The sequence below is a fragment of the Triticum urartu genome, chromosome 3 (assembly GCF_003073215.2).
Source record: "Triticum urartu cultivar G1812 chromosome 3, Tu2.1, whole genome shotgun sequence".
Lineage (NCBI taxonomy): Eukaryota > Viridiplantae > Streptophyta > Magnoliopsida > Poales > Poaceae > Triticum > Triticum urartu.
This window is the reverse complement of record NC_053024.1, coordinates 732950028-732967939: the sequence shown is the minus strand read 5'-3', so window position 1 is coordinate 732967939 and position 17912 is coordinate 732950028. Positions and strand designations below refer to the sequence as shown.

General features: G+C 41.4%; 1 long non-coding RNA gene across 1 annotated transcript; it reads right to left on the bottom strand.

Annotated features, from left to right (window-relative positions):
* Nucleotides 1-15609: 15609 nt before the first annotated feature.
* Nucleotides 15610-17691, bottom strand: LOC125549506. The gene is made up of 3 exons (XR_007301362.1): nucleotides 17645-17691; nucleotides 17383-17477; nucleotides 15610-16021 (listed from the first exon to the last, which is right to left on the bottom strand). It is a non-coding gene; the product is annotated as an uncharacterized LOC125549506 (long non-coding RNA).
* Between the last annotated feature and the right edge of the window lie 221 nt (nucleotides 17692-17912).

Sequence of the window (17912 nt, the reverse complement as noted above, 5' to 3'; positions counted from 1 at the left end):
TGCACTAGAGTCAATAATCTAGTTACATTGTGATGAATCGAACACCCATAGAGTTCTGGTGTTGATCATGTTTTGCTCGAGGAAGAGGTTTAGTTAACGGATCTGTGACATTCAGGTCCGTATGCACTTTGCAAATATCTATGTCTCCATTTTGAACATTTTCACGAATGGAGTTGAAGTGACGCTTGATATGCCTGGTCTTCCTGTGAAACCTGGGCTCCTTGGCAAGGGCAACAGCTCCAGTGTTGTCACAGAAGAGAGTCATTGGGCCCGACGCATTGGGAATAACTCCTAGGTCGGTAATGAACTCTTTCACCCAGATTGCTTCTTTTGTTGCCTCCGAGGCTGCCATGTACTCCGCTTCACATGTAGATCCCGCCACGACGCTTTGTTTGCAACTGCACCAGCTGACTACCCCACCATTCAAAATATACACGTATCCGGTTTGTGACTTAGAGTCATCCAGATCTGTGTCGAAGCTAGCATCGACGTAACGCTTTACGACGAGCTCTTCGTCACCTCCATAGACGAGAAACATATCCTTAGTCCTTTTCAAGTACTTCAGGATATTCTTGACCGCTGTCCAGTGTTCCATGCCGGGATTACTTTGGTACCTTCCTACCAAACTTACGGCAAGGTTTACATTAGGTCTGGTACACAGCATGGCATACATGATAGACCCTATGGCCGAGGCATAGGGGACGACACTCATCTTTTCTCTATCTTCTGCCGTGGTCGGGCATTGAGCTGTGCTCAATCTCACACCTTGCAATACAGGCAAGAACCCCTTCTTGGACTGATCCATATTGAACTTCTTCAATATCTTGTCAAGGTATGTACCTTGTGAAAGACCAATGAGGCGTCTCAATCTATCTCTATAGATCATGATGCCTAATATATAAGCAGCTTCTCCAAGGTCCTTCATTGAAAAACACTTGTTCAAGTAGGCCTTAATACTGTCCAAATGTTCTATATCATTTCCCATCAAAAGTATGTCATCCACATATAATATGAGAAATGCTACAGAGCTCCCACTCACTTTCTTGTAAACGCAGGCTTCTCCATAAGTCTGCATAAACCCAAACGCTTTGATCATTTCATTAAAGCGAATGTTCCAACTCCGAGATGCTTGCACCAGCCCATAGATGGAGCGTTGGAGCTTGCATACCTTGTTAGCATTCTTAGGATCGACAAAACCTTCCGGCTGCATCATATACGATTCTTCCTTAAGAAAGCCATTAAGGAATGCCGTTTTGACATCCATTTGCCATATCTCATAATCATAGTATGCCGCAATTGCTAACATGATTCAGACAGACTTTAGCTTTGCTACGGGTGAGAAGGTCTCATCGTAGTCAACCCCTTGAACTTGTCGATAACCCTTAGCGACAAGTCTAGCCTTATAGATGATAACATTACCATCCGTGTCCTCTTCTTCTTAAAGATCCATTTATTCTCTATCGCTCGCCGATCATCGGGCAAGTCTGTCAAAGTCCATATTTTGTTTTCATACATGGATCCAATCTCGGATTGCACGGCTTCAAGCCATTTGTTGGAATCTGGGCCCGCCATTGCTTCTTCATAGCTCGAAGGTTCACCGTTGTCTAACAACATGATTTCTAGGACAGGGTTGCCGTACCATTTTGGTGTGGACCGTGTCCTTGTGGACCTTCGAAGTTCAGTAGCAACTTGATCCGAAGTACCTTGATTATCATCATTAACTTCCTCTCTAGTCAGTGCAGGCACCACAAGAACATCTTCCTGAGCTGCACTACTTTCCGGTTCTAGAGGCAATACTTCATCGAGTTCTACTTTCCTCCCACTTACTTCTCTCAAGTGATACTCTTTCTCCAGAAAGGACCCGTTCTTGGCAACAAAGATCTTGCCTTCGGATCTGAGGTAGAAGGTATACCCAATGGTTTCCTTAGGGTATCCTATGAAGACGCATTTTTCCGACTTGGGTTCGAGCTTTTCAGGTTGAAGTTTCTTGACATAAGCATCGCATCCCCAAACTTTTAGAAACAACAGCTTAGGTTTTTTCCCAAACCATAATTCATACGGTGTCGTCTCAACGGATTTAGACGGTGCCCTATTTAAAGTGAATGTAGCTGTCTCTAGAGCGTATCCCCAAAATGATAGCGGTAAATCAGTGAGTGACATCATAGATCGTACCATATCCAATAGAGTGCGATTACGACGATCGGACACACCCTTACGCCGAGGTGTTCCAGGCGGCGTGAGTTGTGAAACGATTCCACATTTCCCTAAGTGCGTACCAAATTCGTGACTTAAATATTCTCCCCCACGATCTGATCGTAAGAATTTTATCTTTCGGTCACGTTGATTCTCTACCTCATTTTGAAATTCCTTGAACTTTTCAAAGGTCTCAGACTTGTGTTTCATTAAATAGACATACCCATATCTACTTAAGTCATCAGTGAGAGTGAGAACATAACGATAGCCACCGCGAGCCTCAACGCTCATTGGACTGCAGAGATCAGTATGTATAATTTCCAATAAGTTGGTTGCTCGCTCCATTGTCCGTAGAATGGAGTCTTGGTCATTTTACCCATGAGGCATGGTTTGCACATGCCAAATGATTCAAAATCAAGAGACTCCAAAAGTCAATCTGTATGGAGCTTCTTCATGTGTTTGACACCGATGTGACCAAGGCGGCAGTGCCACAGATATGTGGGACTATCATTATCAATCTTACATCTTTTGGTATTCACACTATGAATATGTGTAACATCACCTTCGAGATTCATTAAGAATAAACCATTGACCAGCGGGGCATGACCATAAAACATATCTCTCATATAAATAGAACAACCATTATTCTCGGATTTAAATGAGTAGCCATCTCGTACTAAACGAGATCCAGATACAATGTTCATGCTCAAAGCAGGTACTAAATAACAAATATTGAGGTTTAAAACTAATCCCGTAGGTAAATGTAGAGGTAGCGTGCCGACGGCGATCACATCGACCTTGGAACCATTCCCGACGCGCATCGTGACCTCGTCCTTCGCCAGTCTCTGTTTATTCCGCGGTTCTTGTTTTGAGTAACAAATATGAGCAACTGCACCATTATCAAATACCCAGGAGCTACTACGAGTGCTGGTAAGGTACACATCAATAACATGAATATCACATATACCTTTGGTATTGCCGGCCTTCTTTTCCGCTAAGTACTTGGGGGCAATTCCGCTTCCAGTGACCGTTTCCCTTGCAATAAAAGCACTTAGTCTCAGGTTGGGTCCATTCTTTGACTTCTTCCCGGCAGCTTGCTTACTGGGCGCGGCAACTCCCTTGCTGTCCTTCTTGAAGTTCTTTTTACCCTTGCCTTTCTTGAACTTAGTGGTTTTATTCACCATCAACACTTGATGTTCCTTTTTGATTTCCACCTCCGCTGATTTTAGCATTGAATATACCTCGGGAATGGTCTTTTCCATCCCCTGCATATTCAAGTTCATCACAAAGCTCTTGTAGCTAGGTGGGAGCGACTGAAGGATTCTGTCAACGACCGCATCATCCGGGAGATTAACTCCTAGCTGAGACAAGCGGTTATGCAGCCCAGACATTTTGAGTATGTGCTCGCTGACAGAACTATTCTCCTCCATCTTACAACTGTATAACTTGTTGGAGACTTCATATCTCTCGACCTGGGCGTGAGCTTGGAAAACCATTTTCAGCTCTGGGAACATCTCATATCCTCCGTGTTGCTCAAAACGCTTTTGGAGCCCCAGTTCTAAGCTGTAAAGCATGCCGCACTGAACCAGGGAGTAATCATCACTACGTGTCTGCCAAGGGTTCATAATGTCTGGTTCTGGAGGGAAAACAGGTGCTTCACCTAGCGGTGCACCAAGGACATATGCTTTCCTGGCAGCTGTGAGGATAATCCTCAGGTTACGGACCTAGTCCGTGTAGTTGCTGCCATCGTCTTTCAGCTTGGTTTTCTCTAGGAACGTGTTGAAGTTGTGGGCAAAATTAGCGTGGGCCATTTGACCTACAAGACATATTGCAAAGATTTTAGACTAAGTTCATGATAATTAAGTTCATCTAATCAAATTATTCAATGAACTCCCACTCAGATAGACATCCCTCTAGTCATCTAAGTGATACATGATCCGATTCAACTAGGTCGTGTCCGATCATCACGTGAGACGGACTAGTCATCATCGGTGAACATCTTCATGTTGATCGTATCTTCTATACGACTCATGTTCGACCTTTCGGTCTTCCATGTTCCGAGGCCATGTATGTACATGCTAGGCTCGCCAAGTCAACCTAAGTGTATTGTGTGCGTAAATCTGGCTTACACCCGTTGTATGCGAACGTTAGAACCTATCACACCCGATCATCAAGTGGTGCTTCGGAACAACGGACCTTAGCAACAGTGCACAATTAGGGGGAACACTTTCTTGAAATTATTGTGAGAGATCATCTTATTTACTACCATCGTTCTAAGCAAATAAGAAGCAAAAACATGATAAACATCACATGCAATCAAATAGTGACATGATATGGCCAATATCATTTGCTCCTTTTGATCTCCATCTTCGGGGCGCCATGATCATCATCGTCACCGGCATGACACCATGATCTCCATCATCATGTCTTCATGAAGTTGTCTCGTCATCTATTACTTCTACTACTATGGCTAACAGTTTAGCAATAAAGTAAAGTAATTACATGACGTTTATGTTGACACGCAGGTCATAAATAAATTAAGACAACTCCTATGGCTCCTGCCGGTTGTCATACTCATCGACATGCAAGTCATGATTCCTATTACAAGAACATGATCAATCTCATACATCACATATATCATTCATCACATCCTTTTGGCCATATCACATCACATGGCACATGCTGCAAAAACAAGTTAGACATCCTCTAATTGTTGTTGCAGGTTTTTACGTGGCTGCTATAGGTTTCTAGCAGGAACGTTTCTTGCCTACGCCAAAACCACAACTCGATATGCCAATTTCTATTTACCCTTCATAAGGACCCTTTTCATCGAATCCGATCCGACTAAAGTGGGAGAGACAGACACCCGCTAGACACCTTATGCAACTAGTGCATGTCAGTCGGTGGAACCAGTCTCACGTAAGCATACGTGTAAGGTCGGTCCAGGCCTCTTCATCCCACGATGCCGCCGAATCAAGATAAGACTAGTAACGGCAAGTAAATTGACAAAATCAACGCCCACAACAACTTGTGTTCTACTCGTGCATAGATACTACGCATAGACCTGGCTGATGATGCCACTGTTGGGGAACATAGCAGAATTTTAAAATTTTCTATGCATCACCAAGATCAATCTATGAAGTCATCTAGCAACGAGGGAGAGGGGAGTGCACCTACATACCCTTGTAGATCGCGAGCGGAAGCGTTCAAGAGAACGGGGTTGATGGAGTCCTACTCTTCATGATCCAAATCACCGATGACCGAGCGCCGAATGGACGGAACCTCCGCGTTCAACACACGTACGGTTGTGAAGACGTCTCCTCCTTCTTGATCCAGCAAGGGGAAGGAGAGGTTGATGGAGATCCAGCAGCACGACGGCGTGGTGGTGGAAGCAGCGGTGATCTCGGCAGGGCTTCGCCAAGCACCAACGAGAGAGAGAGAGAGGTGTTACGAGGGGAGAGGGAGGGGCCAGGGACTTGGTTGCGGCTTCCCTCCCTCCCCCCCACTATATATAGGGCCCCTAGGGGGGCACCGGCCCTAGGAGATGGGATCTCCAAGGGCGGGGGGGCGGCGGCCAAGGGGGACTTGCCCCCCAAGCCAAGTGGGGTGCCCCCCACCCCTAGGGTTTCCAACCCTAGGCGCAGGGGAAGGCCCATGGGGGGGCGCACCAGCCCACCAGGGGCTGGTTCCCCTCCCACTTAAGCCCATGGGGCCCTCCGGGATAGGTGGCCCCACCCAGTGGACCGCCAGGACCCTTCCGGTGGTCCCGGTACAATACTGATTACCCCCGAAACCTTCCCGGTGGCCGAAACTAAACTTCCTATATATAAATCTTCACCTCCGGACCATTCTGGAACTCCTCGTGACGTCCGGGATCTCATCGGGACTCCGAACAACTTTCGGGTTACCGCATACTAATATTTCTACAACCCTAGTGTCACCGAACCTTAAGTGTGTAGACCCTACGGGTTCGGGAGACACGCAGACATGACCGAGACGACTCTTCGGTCAATAACCAACAGCGGGATCTGGATACCCATGTTGGCTCCCACATGTTCCACGATGATCTCATCGGATGAACCACGATGTCGAGGATTCAATCAATCCCGTATTCAATTCCCTTTGTCAATCGGTACGTTACTTGCCCGAGATTCGATCGTCGGTATCCCAATACCTCATTCAATCTCGTTACCGGCAAGTCACTTTACTCGTACCGTAATGCATGATCCCGTGACCAAACACTTGGTCACGTTGAGCTCATTATGATGATGCATTACCGAGTGGGCCCAGAGATACCTCTTTGCCATACGGAGTGACAAATCCCAGTCTCGATCCGTGTCAACCCAACAGATACTTTCGGGGATACTTGTAGTATACCTTTATAGTCACCCAGTTATGTTGTGACGTTTGGTACACCCAAAGCACTCCTACGGCATCCGGGGGTTACACGATCTCATGGTCTAAGGAAATGATACTTGACATTCGAAAAGCTCTAGCAGACGAACTACATTATCTTGTGCTATGCTTAAGATTGGGTCTTGTCCATCACATCATTCTTCTAATGATGTGATCCCATTATCAATGATATCTAATGTCCATAGTCAGGAAACCATGACTATCTGTTGATCAATGAGCTAGTCAACTAGAGGCTCACTAGGGACATGTTCTGGTCTATATATTCACACATGTATTATGATTTCCGGATAACACAATTATAGCATGAACAAGGAAATATAATAATAACCATTTTATTATTGCCTCTAGGGCATATTTCCAACAGATCGAACCCAAAGCTAAGCACTTCTCCCATGGCAAGAACTACCAATCTAGTTGGCCAAACCAAACGGATAATTCGAAGAGACTTGCAAAGATAACCAATCATACATAAAAGAATTCAGAGAATATTCAAATATTATTCATAGATAGACTTGATCATGAACCCACAATTCATCGGTCTCAACAAACACACCGTAAAAATAAGATTACATCGAATAGATCTCCACAAGAGAGGGGGAGAACTTTGTATTGAGATTCAAAGAGAGAGAAGAAGCCATCTAGCTACTAACTATGGACCCGAAGGTCTGAGGTATACTACTCACACTTCATCGGAGGGGCTAGGATGATGTAGAAGCCTTCCATTATGACGGCCCTCTTCCGGCGGAGCTCCGGAACAGGCCCCAAGATGGGATCTCGTGGATACAGAAAGTTGCGGTGGTAGAATTAGGTTTTTTGCTCCTGTTCTGATCGTTTGGGGGTACGTGTGTATATATAGGAGGAAGAAGTACGCCGGAGGAGCAACGAGGGGCCCACGAGGCAGGGGGCGCGCCCTAGGGGGGCCCACCCTCGTGTCCGCCTCTTTTGTTCCTTGGAGCAGGGTCCAAGTCTCCTGGATCATGTTCGATGAGAAAATCACGTTCCCGAAGATTTTATTCCATTTCATATTCCGTTTCTTCGAAACACTGAAATAGGCAAAAACAGCAATTCTGGGCTGGGCCTCCGGTTAATAGGTTAGTCCCAAAAATAATATAATAGTGGAAAATAAAGCACAATATAGTCCAAAATAGTAGATAATATAACATGGAGCAATCAAAAATTATAGATACGTTGGAGACGTATCAGGCACCCCCAAGCTTAATTCCTGCTCGTCCTCGAGTAGGTAAATGATAAAAAGAGAATTTTTGGTGCGGAGTGCTACTTGGCATAATTTCAATGTAAATCTTCTTAATTGTGGTATGAATATTCAGATTAGAAAGATTCAAGAAAAAAGTTTATATTGACATAAATATAATAATAATTCAAGCATACTAACAAAGCAATTATGTCTTCTCAAAATAACATGGCCAAAGAAAGTTATCCCTACAAAATCATATAGTCTGGCTATGCTGCATCTTCACCACACAAAGTATTTAAATCATGCACAACCCCGATGACAAGCTAAGCAATTTTTTCATACTCTAACTTTTTCAAAACTTTTTCAATCTTCACGCAATACATGAGCGTAAGCCATGGATATAGCACTATAGGTGGAATAGAATGGTGGTTGTGGAGAAGACAAAAAGGAGGGGAAGATAGTCTCATATCAACTAGGCGTATCAACGGGCTATGGAGATGCCCATAAATAGATATCAATGTGAGTGAGTAGGGATTGCCATGCAACAGATGCACTAGAGCTATAAATGTATGAAAGTTTAAAAAGAAACTAAGTGGGTGTGCATCCAACTTGCTTGCTCATGAAGACCTAGGGCAATTTTGAGGAAGCCCATCATTGGAATATACAAGCCAAGTTCTATAATGTAAAATTCCCACTAGTATATGAAAGTGACAACATATGAGACTCTCTATATGAAGAACATGGTGCTACTTTGAAGCACAATATATGAGACCCACTATATCATGGTGCTACTTTGAAGCACAAGTGTGGAAAAAAGGATAGTAGCATTCCCCTTTTTATTTATTTTCTCTTTTTTTGTGCCTTCTTTTTTTTCTTTGGCCTTTCTTCTTTTTTTTTTGGGACAATGCTCTATTGAATGATGATCATCACACTTTTATTTATTTACAACTCAATAATTACAACTCGATTCTAAAACAAAGTATGACTCTATATGGATGCCTCCGGCGGTGTACCGGGATATGCAATGAATCAAGAGTGACAAGTATGAAGAAATTATGAACGGTGGCTTTGCCACAAATACTATGTCAACTACATGATCATTCTAAGCAATATGACAATGATGAATGTGTCATGATGAACTAGGAGGTGGAAAGTTGCATGGCAATATATCTCGGAATGGCTATGGAAATGCCATAATAGGTAGGTATGGTGGCTGTTTTGAGGAAGGTATATGGTAGGTGTATGATACCGGCGAAAGGTGCGCGGTATTAGAGAGGCTAGCAAAGGTGGAAGGGTGAGAGTGCATATAATCCATGGACTCAACATTAGTCATAAAGAACTCATATACTTATTGCAAAAATCTAGAAGTTATCAAAGCAAAGTATTACGAGCATGCTCCTAGGGGGATAGATTGGTAGGAAAAGACCATCGCTCATCCCCGACCGCCACTCATAAGGAAGACAATCAATAAACAAATCATGTTCCAACTTCGTAACATAACGTTTCACCATACGTGCATGCTACGGGAATCACAAACTTTAACACAAGTATTCTTTAAATTCACAACTACTCAAATAGCATGACTTTAATATTATCACCTCCATATCTCAAAACAATTATCATGCTTCAATCTTTTCTTAGTATTCAACACACTCAAAAGAAAGTTTCACAAATCTTGAATACCAAGCATGTTATTATGAAGCAAATTACCATGCTATTAAGAGACTCTCAAAATAATTTAAGTGAAGCATGAGAGATCAATAGTTTCTTTAAAACAAATCCACCACCGTGCTCTAAAAGATCTATGTGAAGCACATAGAGCAAAATTATAACACTCAAAAGATATAAGTGAACTGCATAGAGCAAAACTACTTAGCTCAAAAGATATAAGTGAAGAACATAGAACAAAATTATCTAGCTCAAAAGATATAAGTGAAGCACATAGAGCAAAACTACTTAGCTCAAAAGATATAAGTGAAGCACATAGAGTATTCTATCAAATTTTAATTCATGTATGGCTCTCTCAAAAGGTGTGTACAGCAAGGATGATTGTGGCATACTAAGACACAAAGACACAAATAATACAAGATGCTCCAAGCAAAACACATATCATGTTGGTGAATAAAAATATAGCTCCAAGTATATTACCGATGGAAGTGGACGAAAGAGGGGATGCCTTCCGGGGCATCCCCAAGCTTTGACTTTTTGGAGTCCTTGGATTAGCTTGGGGGTTCCATGGTCATACCCAAGATTAGGCTCTTTCCACTCCTTGTTCCATGATCCATCAAAAGAATTCACCGAAAACTTGAAAACTTCACAACACAAAACTCAAAATAGAAAACTCGTGAGCTCCGTTAGCGAAAGAAAACAAAAGACCACTTCAAGGTACTGTAATGAACTCATTATTTATTTATATTGGTGTTAAACCTACTGTATTCCAAATTCTCTATGGATTATAAACTATTTTACTAGCCATAGATTCATCAAAATAAGCAAACAACACACGAAAAACAGAATCTGTCAAAAACAGAACAGTCTGTAGTAATCTGTAGCTAGCGCAATATCTGGAACCCCAAAAATTCTAAAATAAATTTCTAGACTTGAGTAATTTATCTATTAATCATCTGTAAAAAGAATTAACTAAATAGCACTCTTCAAATAAAAATTACAGCAGTTCTCATGAGCGCTAAAGTTTCTGTTTTTTACAGCAAGTTCAACAAGACTTTCCCCAAGTCTTCCCAGCGGTTCTACTTGGAACAAACACTAATTAAACACAAAAAACACAACCAAAACAGAGGATAAATAATTCAGTTATTACTAAGCAGGAGCAAAAAGCAAGGAATAAAAATAAAATTGGGTTGCCTCCCAACAAGCGCTATCATTTAACGCCCCTGGCTAGGCATAAAAGCGAGGATAGATCTAGGTATTGCCATAATAGTAAGATAGATTATTAAAACTCATTTCATATTCTCTACGTTCGGCAGCAAGATTTCTTTGAGGAAAGCAAAAGTAATCAAAAGGACTAAATTTAACAGGACAAAAGTCCCCAAGATCAACCTTGGGAGGTATAGGTTCCTCCTTTGGTCCTTCGTAATGCACAACCAATTCATCATTATAAGCATTCTTTTGACAGAACTTTGTAAGCCTATATTCAAGAGAATATCCTAGCTCATTATTTCGAATAGCCAAATCATCATTAATTTCAGAAATTCTATCAACTAAAACATTGGTAGGAACCCTTCTTCTAAGATTTTCATTGAAAGCAATATAATCTAGAGATTGAAAACGCATTATTTCTTCTTGATCAAAGAGGATAGTTTCTATGGGAGGACGGCAAGCGTCCACCCTATAATGCGCAAAGATTTCTTTGGCTTCTCTTATTATGAATCTGAACTCATGAGCCAAAAAGATAGTAGCGACACGCTTAACAGAAGAATGCTCAATATTAGAAAATTTCAGAAAAATCCTTTGTATGGAAGGATGCATGTGCATGAATTGTCTTTCAAGTTCAACTACATGCATGGCAATAGCATCCGCAAGACTACTATTTCTGTGAAGGATAGAACTACCCATAGAAGGTAAAGCACCGGCACAAGTAAAGAAATCTTGAATAACTCCTTTTCCAATAATATTACCACTACCAACACGGAATTTTTTTGTATGAAAGATGGTATCTTTAGTAGGAGCATCAGAATTTTCCATGATATTGTTATCGCCCATATTGGCGATAACTTCCCCAATTTCAGACATAACGACAAGCGAGCAAACTAGCACACGAGCAAACAAGAGGCAAATAGAGAGGGAGGATAGAGAGAGAGAGGGCAAATAAACGGTAAGGGTGAATTGGGGGAAGAGGAAAACGAGAGGCAAATGGCAAATAATGTAATGCGAGAGATAGGGATTGTGATGGGTACTTGGTATGTTGACTTTTTGCGTAGACTCCCCGGCAACGGTGCCAGAAATCCTTCTTGCTACATCTTGAGCTTGCGTTGGTTTTCCCCGAAGAGGAAGGGATGATGCAGCAGAGTAGCGTAAGTATTTCCCTCAGTTTTTGAGAACCAAGGTATCAATCTAGTAGGAGCCCACGCTCAAGTCCCTCGTACCTGCACAAAGCGATAGCTACTCGCAACCAACACGATTAGGGGTTGTCAATCCCTTCACGGTCACTTACGAGAGTGAGATCTGATAGATATAATATTTTTGGTATTTTTGGTATAAAGATGCAAAGTAAAAAGTAAAAGCAAAGTAAAAAGCAAAGCAAGATGAAAGTGATGGAGATTGATATGATGAGAATAGACCCGGGGGCCATAGGTTTCACTAGTGGCTTCTCTCAAGAGCATAAGTATTCTACGGTGGGTGAACAAATTACTGTTGAGCAATTGACAGAATTGAGCATAGTTATGAGAATATCTGGGCATGATCATGTATATAGGAATCACGTCCGTGACAAGTAGATCGAAACGATTCTGCATCTACTACTATTACTCCACTCATCGACCGCTATCCAGCATGGATCTAGAGTATTAAGTTAAAAACAGAGTAACGCCTTAAGCAAGATGACATGATGTAGAGAGATAAATTCATGCAATATGAAGTAAACCCCGTCTTGTTATCCTCGATGGCAACGATACAATACGTGCCTTGCTGCCCCTTCTGTCACTGGGTAAGGACACCGCAAGATCGAACCGAAAGCTAACCACTTCTCCCATGGCAAGAACTACCAATCTAGTTAGCCAAACCAAACGGATAATTCGAAGAGACTTGCAAAGATAACCAACCATACATAAAAGAATTCAGAGAAGATTCAAATATTATTCATAGATAGACTTGATCATAAACCCACAATTCATCGGTCTCAACAAACACACCGCAAAAAGAAGATTACATCGAATAGATCTCCACAAGAGAGGGGGATAACTTTGTATTGAGATTCAAAGAGAGAGAAGAAGCCATCCAGCTACTAACTATGGACCCGAAGGTCTGAGGTAAACTACTCACACTTCATCGGAGGGGCTAGGATGATGTAGAAGCCCTCCGTGATGACAGCCCTCTTCCGGCGGAGCTCCAGAACAAGCCCCAAGATGGGATCTCGTGGATACAGAAAGTTGCGGTGCTGGAATTAGGTTTTTTGCTCATGTCCTGATCGTTTGGGGGTACGTGTGTATATATAGGAGGAAGAAGTACGCCCGAGGAGCAACGAGGGGCCCATGAGGCAGGGGGCGCCCCCCACCCTCGTGACCACCTCTTTTGTTCCTTGGAGCAGGGTCCAAGTCTCCTGGATCACGTTCGGTGAGAAAATCACGTTCCCGAAGATTTTATTCCGTTTGCACTCCGTTTGATATTCCGTTTCTTCGAAACACTGAAATAGGCAAAAAAAAACAGCAATTCTGGGCTGGGCCTCCGGTTAATAGGTTAGTCCCAAAAATAATATAAAAGTGGAAAATAAAGCCCAATATAGTCCAAAACAGTAGATAATATAGCATGGAGCAATCAAAAATTATAGATACGTTGGAGACGTATCAACCCGTTGTATGTGAACGTAGAGCTTATCACACCTGATCATCACATGGTGTCTCAGCACGACGAACTTTCGCAATGGTGCATACTCAGGGAGAACACTTGTACCTTGAAATTTAGTGAGAGATCATCTTATAATGCTACCGTCGATCTAAGCAAAATAAGATGCATAAAAGATAAACATCACATGTAATCAATATAAGTGATATGATATGGTCATCATCATCCACTACACCACAACACCAATGCAATGGCATGTAATCTGCCGGGAGAAACCCCTTAAGAGGGCAGATAAACTGCCGGGAGAGCAATTCTCCTGGCAAATAGAACTGCCACGAGAACGGCTGCCGGGAATTACTTCTCCTGGCAGATAAACATCTCCCGGCAGTTATACTGCCCCCACACATTTTTTTGCCGGCAGTTTATTTTCTGCCGGCAGATTTGCCGTGGCATATAAACTACATTTAGTGGCAATGTAACTGCCGGCGCAAGCTTGTTTACCCGGCAATTCATATGCCATCACATTGATTTCACTAGCAAAAGCAAATTGATCTGGGCAACAAATCGCTAATTTAATATGCATTCATTTTTCCAGGCAATCAAGACAAATGACACTATTTCATAATTCACATATGGACCTCATCGTAAAACTTAACTTCATTAAATGAAATTAACGACCAAATACATATGTTCCTAGAAACGCCCATATATAAGGGTGTTGTGCAACAAAAGGAAAATTACATATGTTTTTGGATGCGACACGACCAAAATGAGCATATAGTGTTCTATGCTAAACTAGCAACCAAAATTAGCTTTCCCCATGGTTGTAATGTTCCCAACAACACGAGGCCCTAATCATTCAAAATGCTTATAGTTTATTGCTTTAACTTCCGCTAGCCTCTCACTCTTGTGCTTCAACATTGTATTCTCTTCCGTTTTCCATTCTATTTCATGAAAAGAGAAATTTTTGGCACATTAGAATTTACACATCAGATGTAAGTAGATTGCCATTTGTTTTCCTTCTCATCGTTGCCTTTTGTTTTCATTCTGACACATCATCTAAATGTTCCAAATAAAATATGGTCAGGTTCATAGTTTTACATGTTGAAGGGGGCAAACTAATACGAAGTCATGACAGCATGGAAAAACTTGGAACCCAAATTTGGCCATATTCATTTTATTTTTAAAAGTGCTTCACAAGCATGAATGGTAGATGCGCGCATGTGTACAGAATGTCACCCCCATTTGTCAAACCATCTTTTTGGACTCGGACTAGAGCAAAAATAAAAAATGAGTAAACAAGTTCAGGTTGGATATATGACTTACCTAGTGTACTCTCTGCCTCCATTCAAACTTCTCCTAGCATCTTGTAGCCTTTGCTCAGCTGATAATTACTTGCCCTGACATAATACATGGAACATATAAGAATCCATGCTTCATGTTATTCTTAAGAAACAGTAACTTATTGAGTAAAAACTAGATTGAAGACCCCAACCTTATAAAATTAGCATGTACTAACAATTAAACTATAGAAGAGTACTCCACTTTCAGTCTGTCTTAGCAGCAAAATGAAAGGAGACATAAATAAGTTCTCTAGCTAGTTATTTTTCTTCCATGTAACAGTATATGTGCATGATGACAGTTGAACTAGATGATCTCACATCGATCGACCAATGGGAATAAACAGCACAATACAAAAATCTTTTTACCCAAAGCTTGCTTGTAAAACTCCTACAGCGTATTAATGATTTAGTATTCAGTTGTGGCATCCGCTTGTTTATCACCAAAAGATTATTGAACTCCCTATACTGATAAGACTTAATAAAAACATGTGTGCAGTCATTTAGAAGTATCCACTACGGCACTGCCATAGTGCATAGATCATTTAGAAGTTTTCACTGGCAGAGAGCATATCTACAGTCCTTTACGTACAATATAAATCGAAACTGCAAACATTCCCTGGTGCTTCCTATCAAGATGTCTAAAGATGAAAATGATAAAATGTTCTGAAGAAGTGTTCTTACTCGATTAAATGGAGAAATATTTAAGGAGTGACTACCCTAAGTTCAAGCATTACAAAATACTAGATGTTTCCTTTCACACAAACAACACATGTCCAAGCATAATGTGTATATAAGTATGAAAGATAGATCACAGTAGCTGATAGCATAGGCAAGCGACATAGATAACCATTGTTTCATATGCACGCTCAAAAGAATCAAGTAAACAAAAGTAGTTTGATTTTCACATCTCAAATTTTGATGTGATAACTCAAGAACATTTAGTCCCGAGCCATGACACTAAGGCGTTGAACTTCACAAATTTGTGCAAAATACTACAATGTTGAGATCCTGGAATGATTAATTTCCCCATGACCACAAAAAGCAGTAACTCATAACCAAATCTATATCTAACACAACACACATACATTAGTCACGTTTGTCTATAGAAGATTTTTTTTCCAGGAGATACTCCTAATAGTGCAAATAGCAATTACAACGCTAAATCGACAAATTTACTGTAATAACTGATAAGGATGATCCTTGAAGGATGTAAGTGTGACCACCAGAAGAAAATCAAATCACGTACAAGTTTTCGGAGTTGTGCAATTTAGGGAAGCACCTTCTCAAGCACAGGATCAAGGGATAGAACACAAATGATATCAAGATCTTGTAGAAGCTTCTCAAAATATCTAATTTCCTGTGACAATGTAGTTACAGCAATGCTTGTGAAGTTGAAAAGTATACACAAACTACTATCTATTAGATGGCATGAAAGTTTAAGCATAATTTTTGGTACCAATGTGAACTTGTTCTTTATATAATATATGGGTATATCACATTCAGACAACAACTTTCACAGTACATAAATAATAAACTTCATATCAGAGAACTAACACTTTTGCAAGTTCGAATCTTTAAACTCTAGAAGAAGTACTCCACTTTCAGTCTATGTTTGTAGCAAACAGAGAAGAGACAGAAAGAGATTCTCTATCTGATTGCTTTTCTTACATGTACAAGTATATGTGCGTGATAGCGAGTGAACTAAATGATCTGACATCAATCGATCAATGGAGATAAACAAGGGTACTTGTTCATTCCAACTACATGTTCATTAGTCAAAGTTTGTTTTCCTTTAACATCCAGAATTAGCACAAAGAGCACTTAATCATAGTAAATGGAAGAATACCCATTGGCACCAAGAATTAGAGTTGTGAAGAGCATCTTCATTGGTACATTCAAGCACAAGTTTGAGAGAAAAAAAATGTTACCTCAGTATTGAACTCCTATGAAACAATTAGCTAGATGGTAAATCAGGGCAGGAAAAGTAGCTACTTTTGTAGAGAAATTTTTAATATCAAATCCACACTCATGTCTATAAATTTAGCTCTTCCAGATGGTGGAACCAAAAACTTTATAAAGCGCTACATTCCCCTACTACTATAGTACATAATTTTTTTAATTTGGATTAGCAGTCCGCCCAGACTCCAGAGCAAATATAAGTCATCGATTTGTTCCATAAAATGAATATCCACCATTCATCAGTACCTTGCCCAAGAGATCTAATGGTTGACATTTCTTAGATTCCCTATGTACGGGCAAGCGCCAAAACAACTCCAGGACCTTTCTGGAATCCTGACGGTTCCAAATGGGCCCACTGGTGAAACTCTGCTATTCAATATCTTTTGTGGCTATGATCGGGAAACAACGATGACTAGAGTAACCTTCCTTCTATAAACAACTAGCTTGTACAGAGCACTAATCGTTTGTATCTACCAATTTTTGAAGCAGCAACTTGCCAATCCTTTGGACGGGATTTAACACTCAACAGCATATATACTACTACCATCTGAAAATAAATATTTCTCAAATAAACGGATGAGTGAGTTAAGAACACGTGCATAGATCGTGCCTTTGACTAGTATACACAGTCTTCAGTTGCGCAATGTCTGAACCTGAATAAATAAAGACCGATCCATGTACTAAGAAGAATGGATACAAGCAAATGAAGTAGGCACATATACTTGCATATTAAGATAACAAAATGAAATATACACTAACCTGGCTGAAACCCTTTACTAATCACGAGCACCAGGAATTCCTCAAACAAACCAACCACTGCTAGAACCAGTCTCCAATCCTTTCACTAATAGCACCTGCATCAATTTGGCAGGAAAAGGAAAAAAACAATAAGGAACACGCTCAGTAGTAACTCGCTGGAAGGGAAAAATCTGCCTTCGTAAGGAGAACTGGACAACGAGTACTATGAGTTCACATTGAACAGAGAAGAAAAGATTAACAACCTTGGTAAGGAAGATCTCACCTGCATCGGGTTTCCACCAAGACGGATCTGACGAAAGTATTGTACCAACACAGTAGAGATGGGACACCACGCTTGCCGTTGGCGGGGAGGAAGCCGTGGTGGGGGCCTATGCTCGTCGAAGTGATGGATTGTAAAGAAGAGATGGAGGCGACCGACATCGTCGACCAGTTCTGGTGGTGGTGTCGAAGGGAGGGAGGCAACGACGACCTCGCAAACCAGAGGCGTATCGTGGGAGGCGACGCCGAGATCCAAGCACCACCGCCATAGA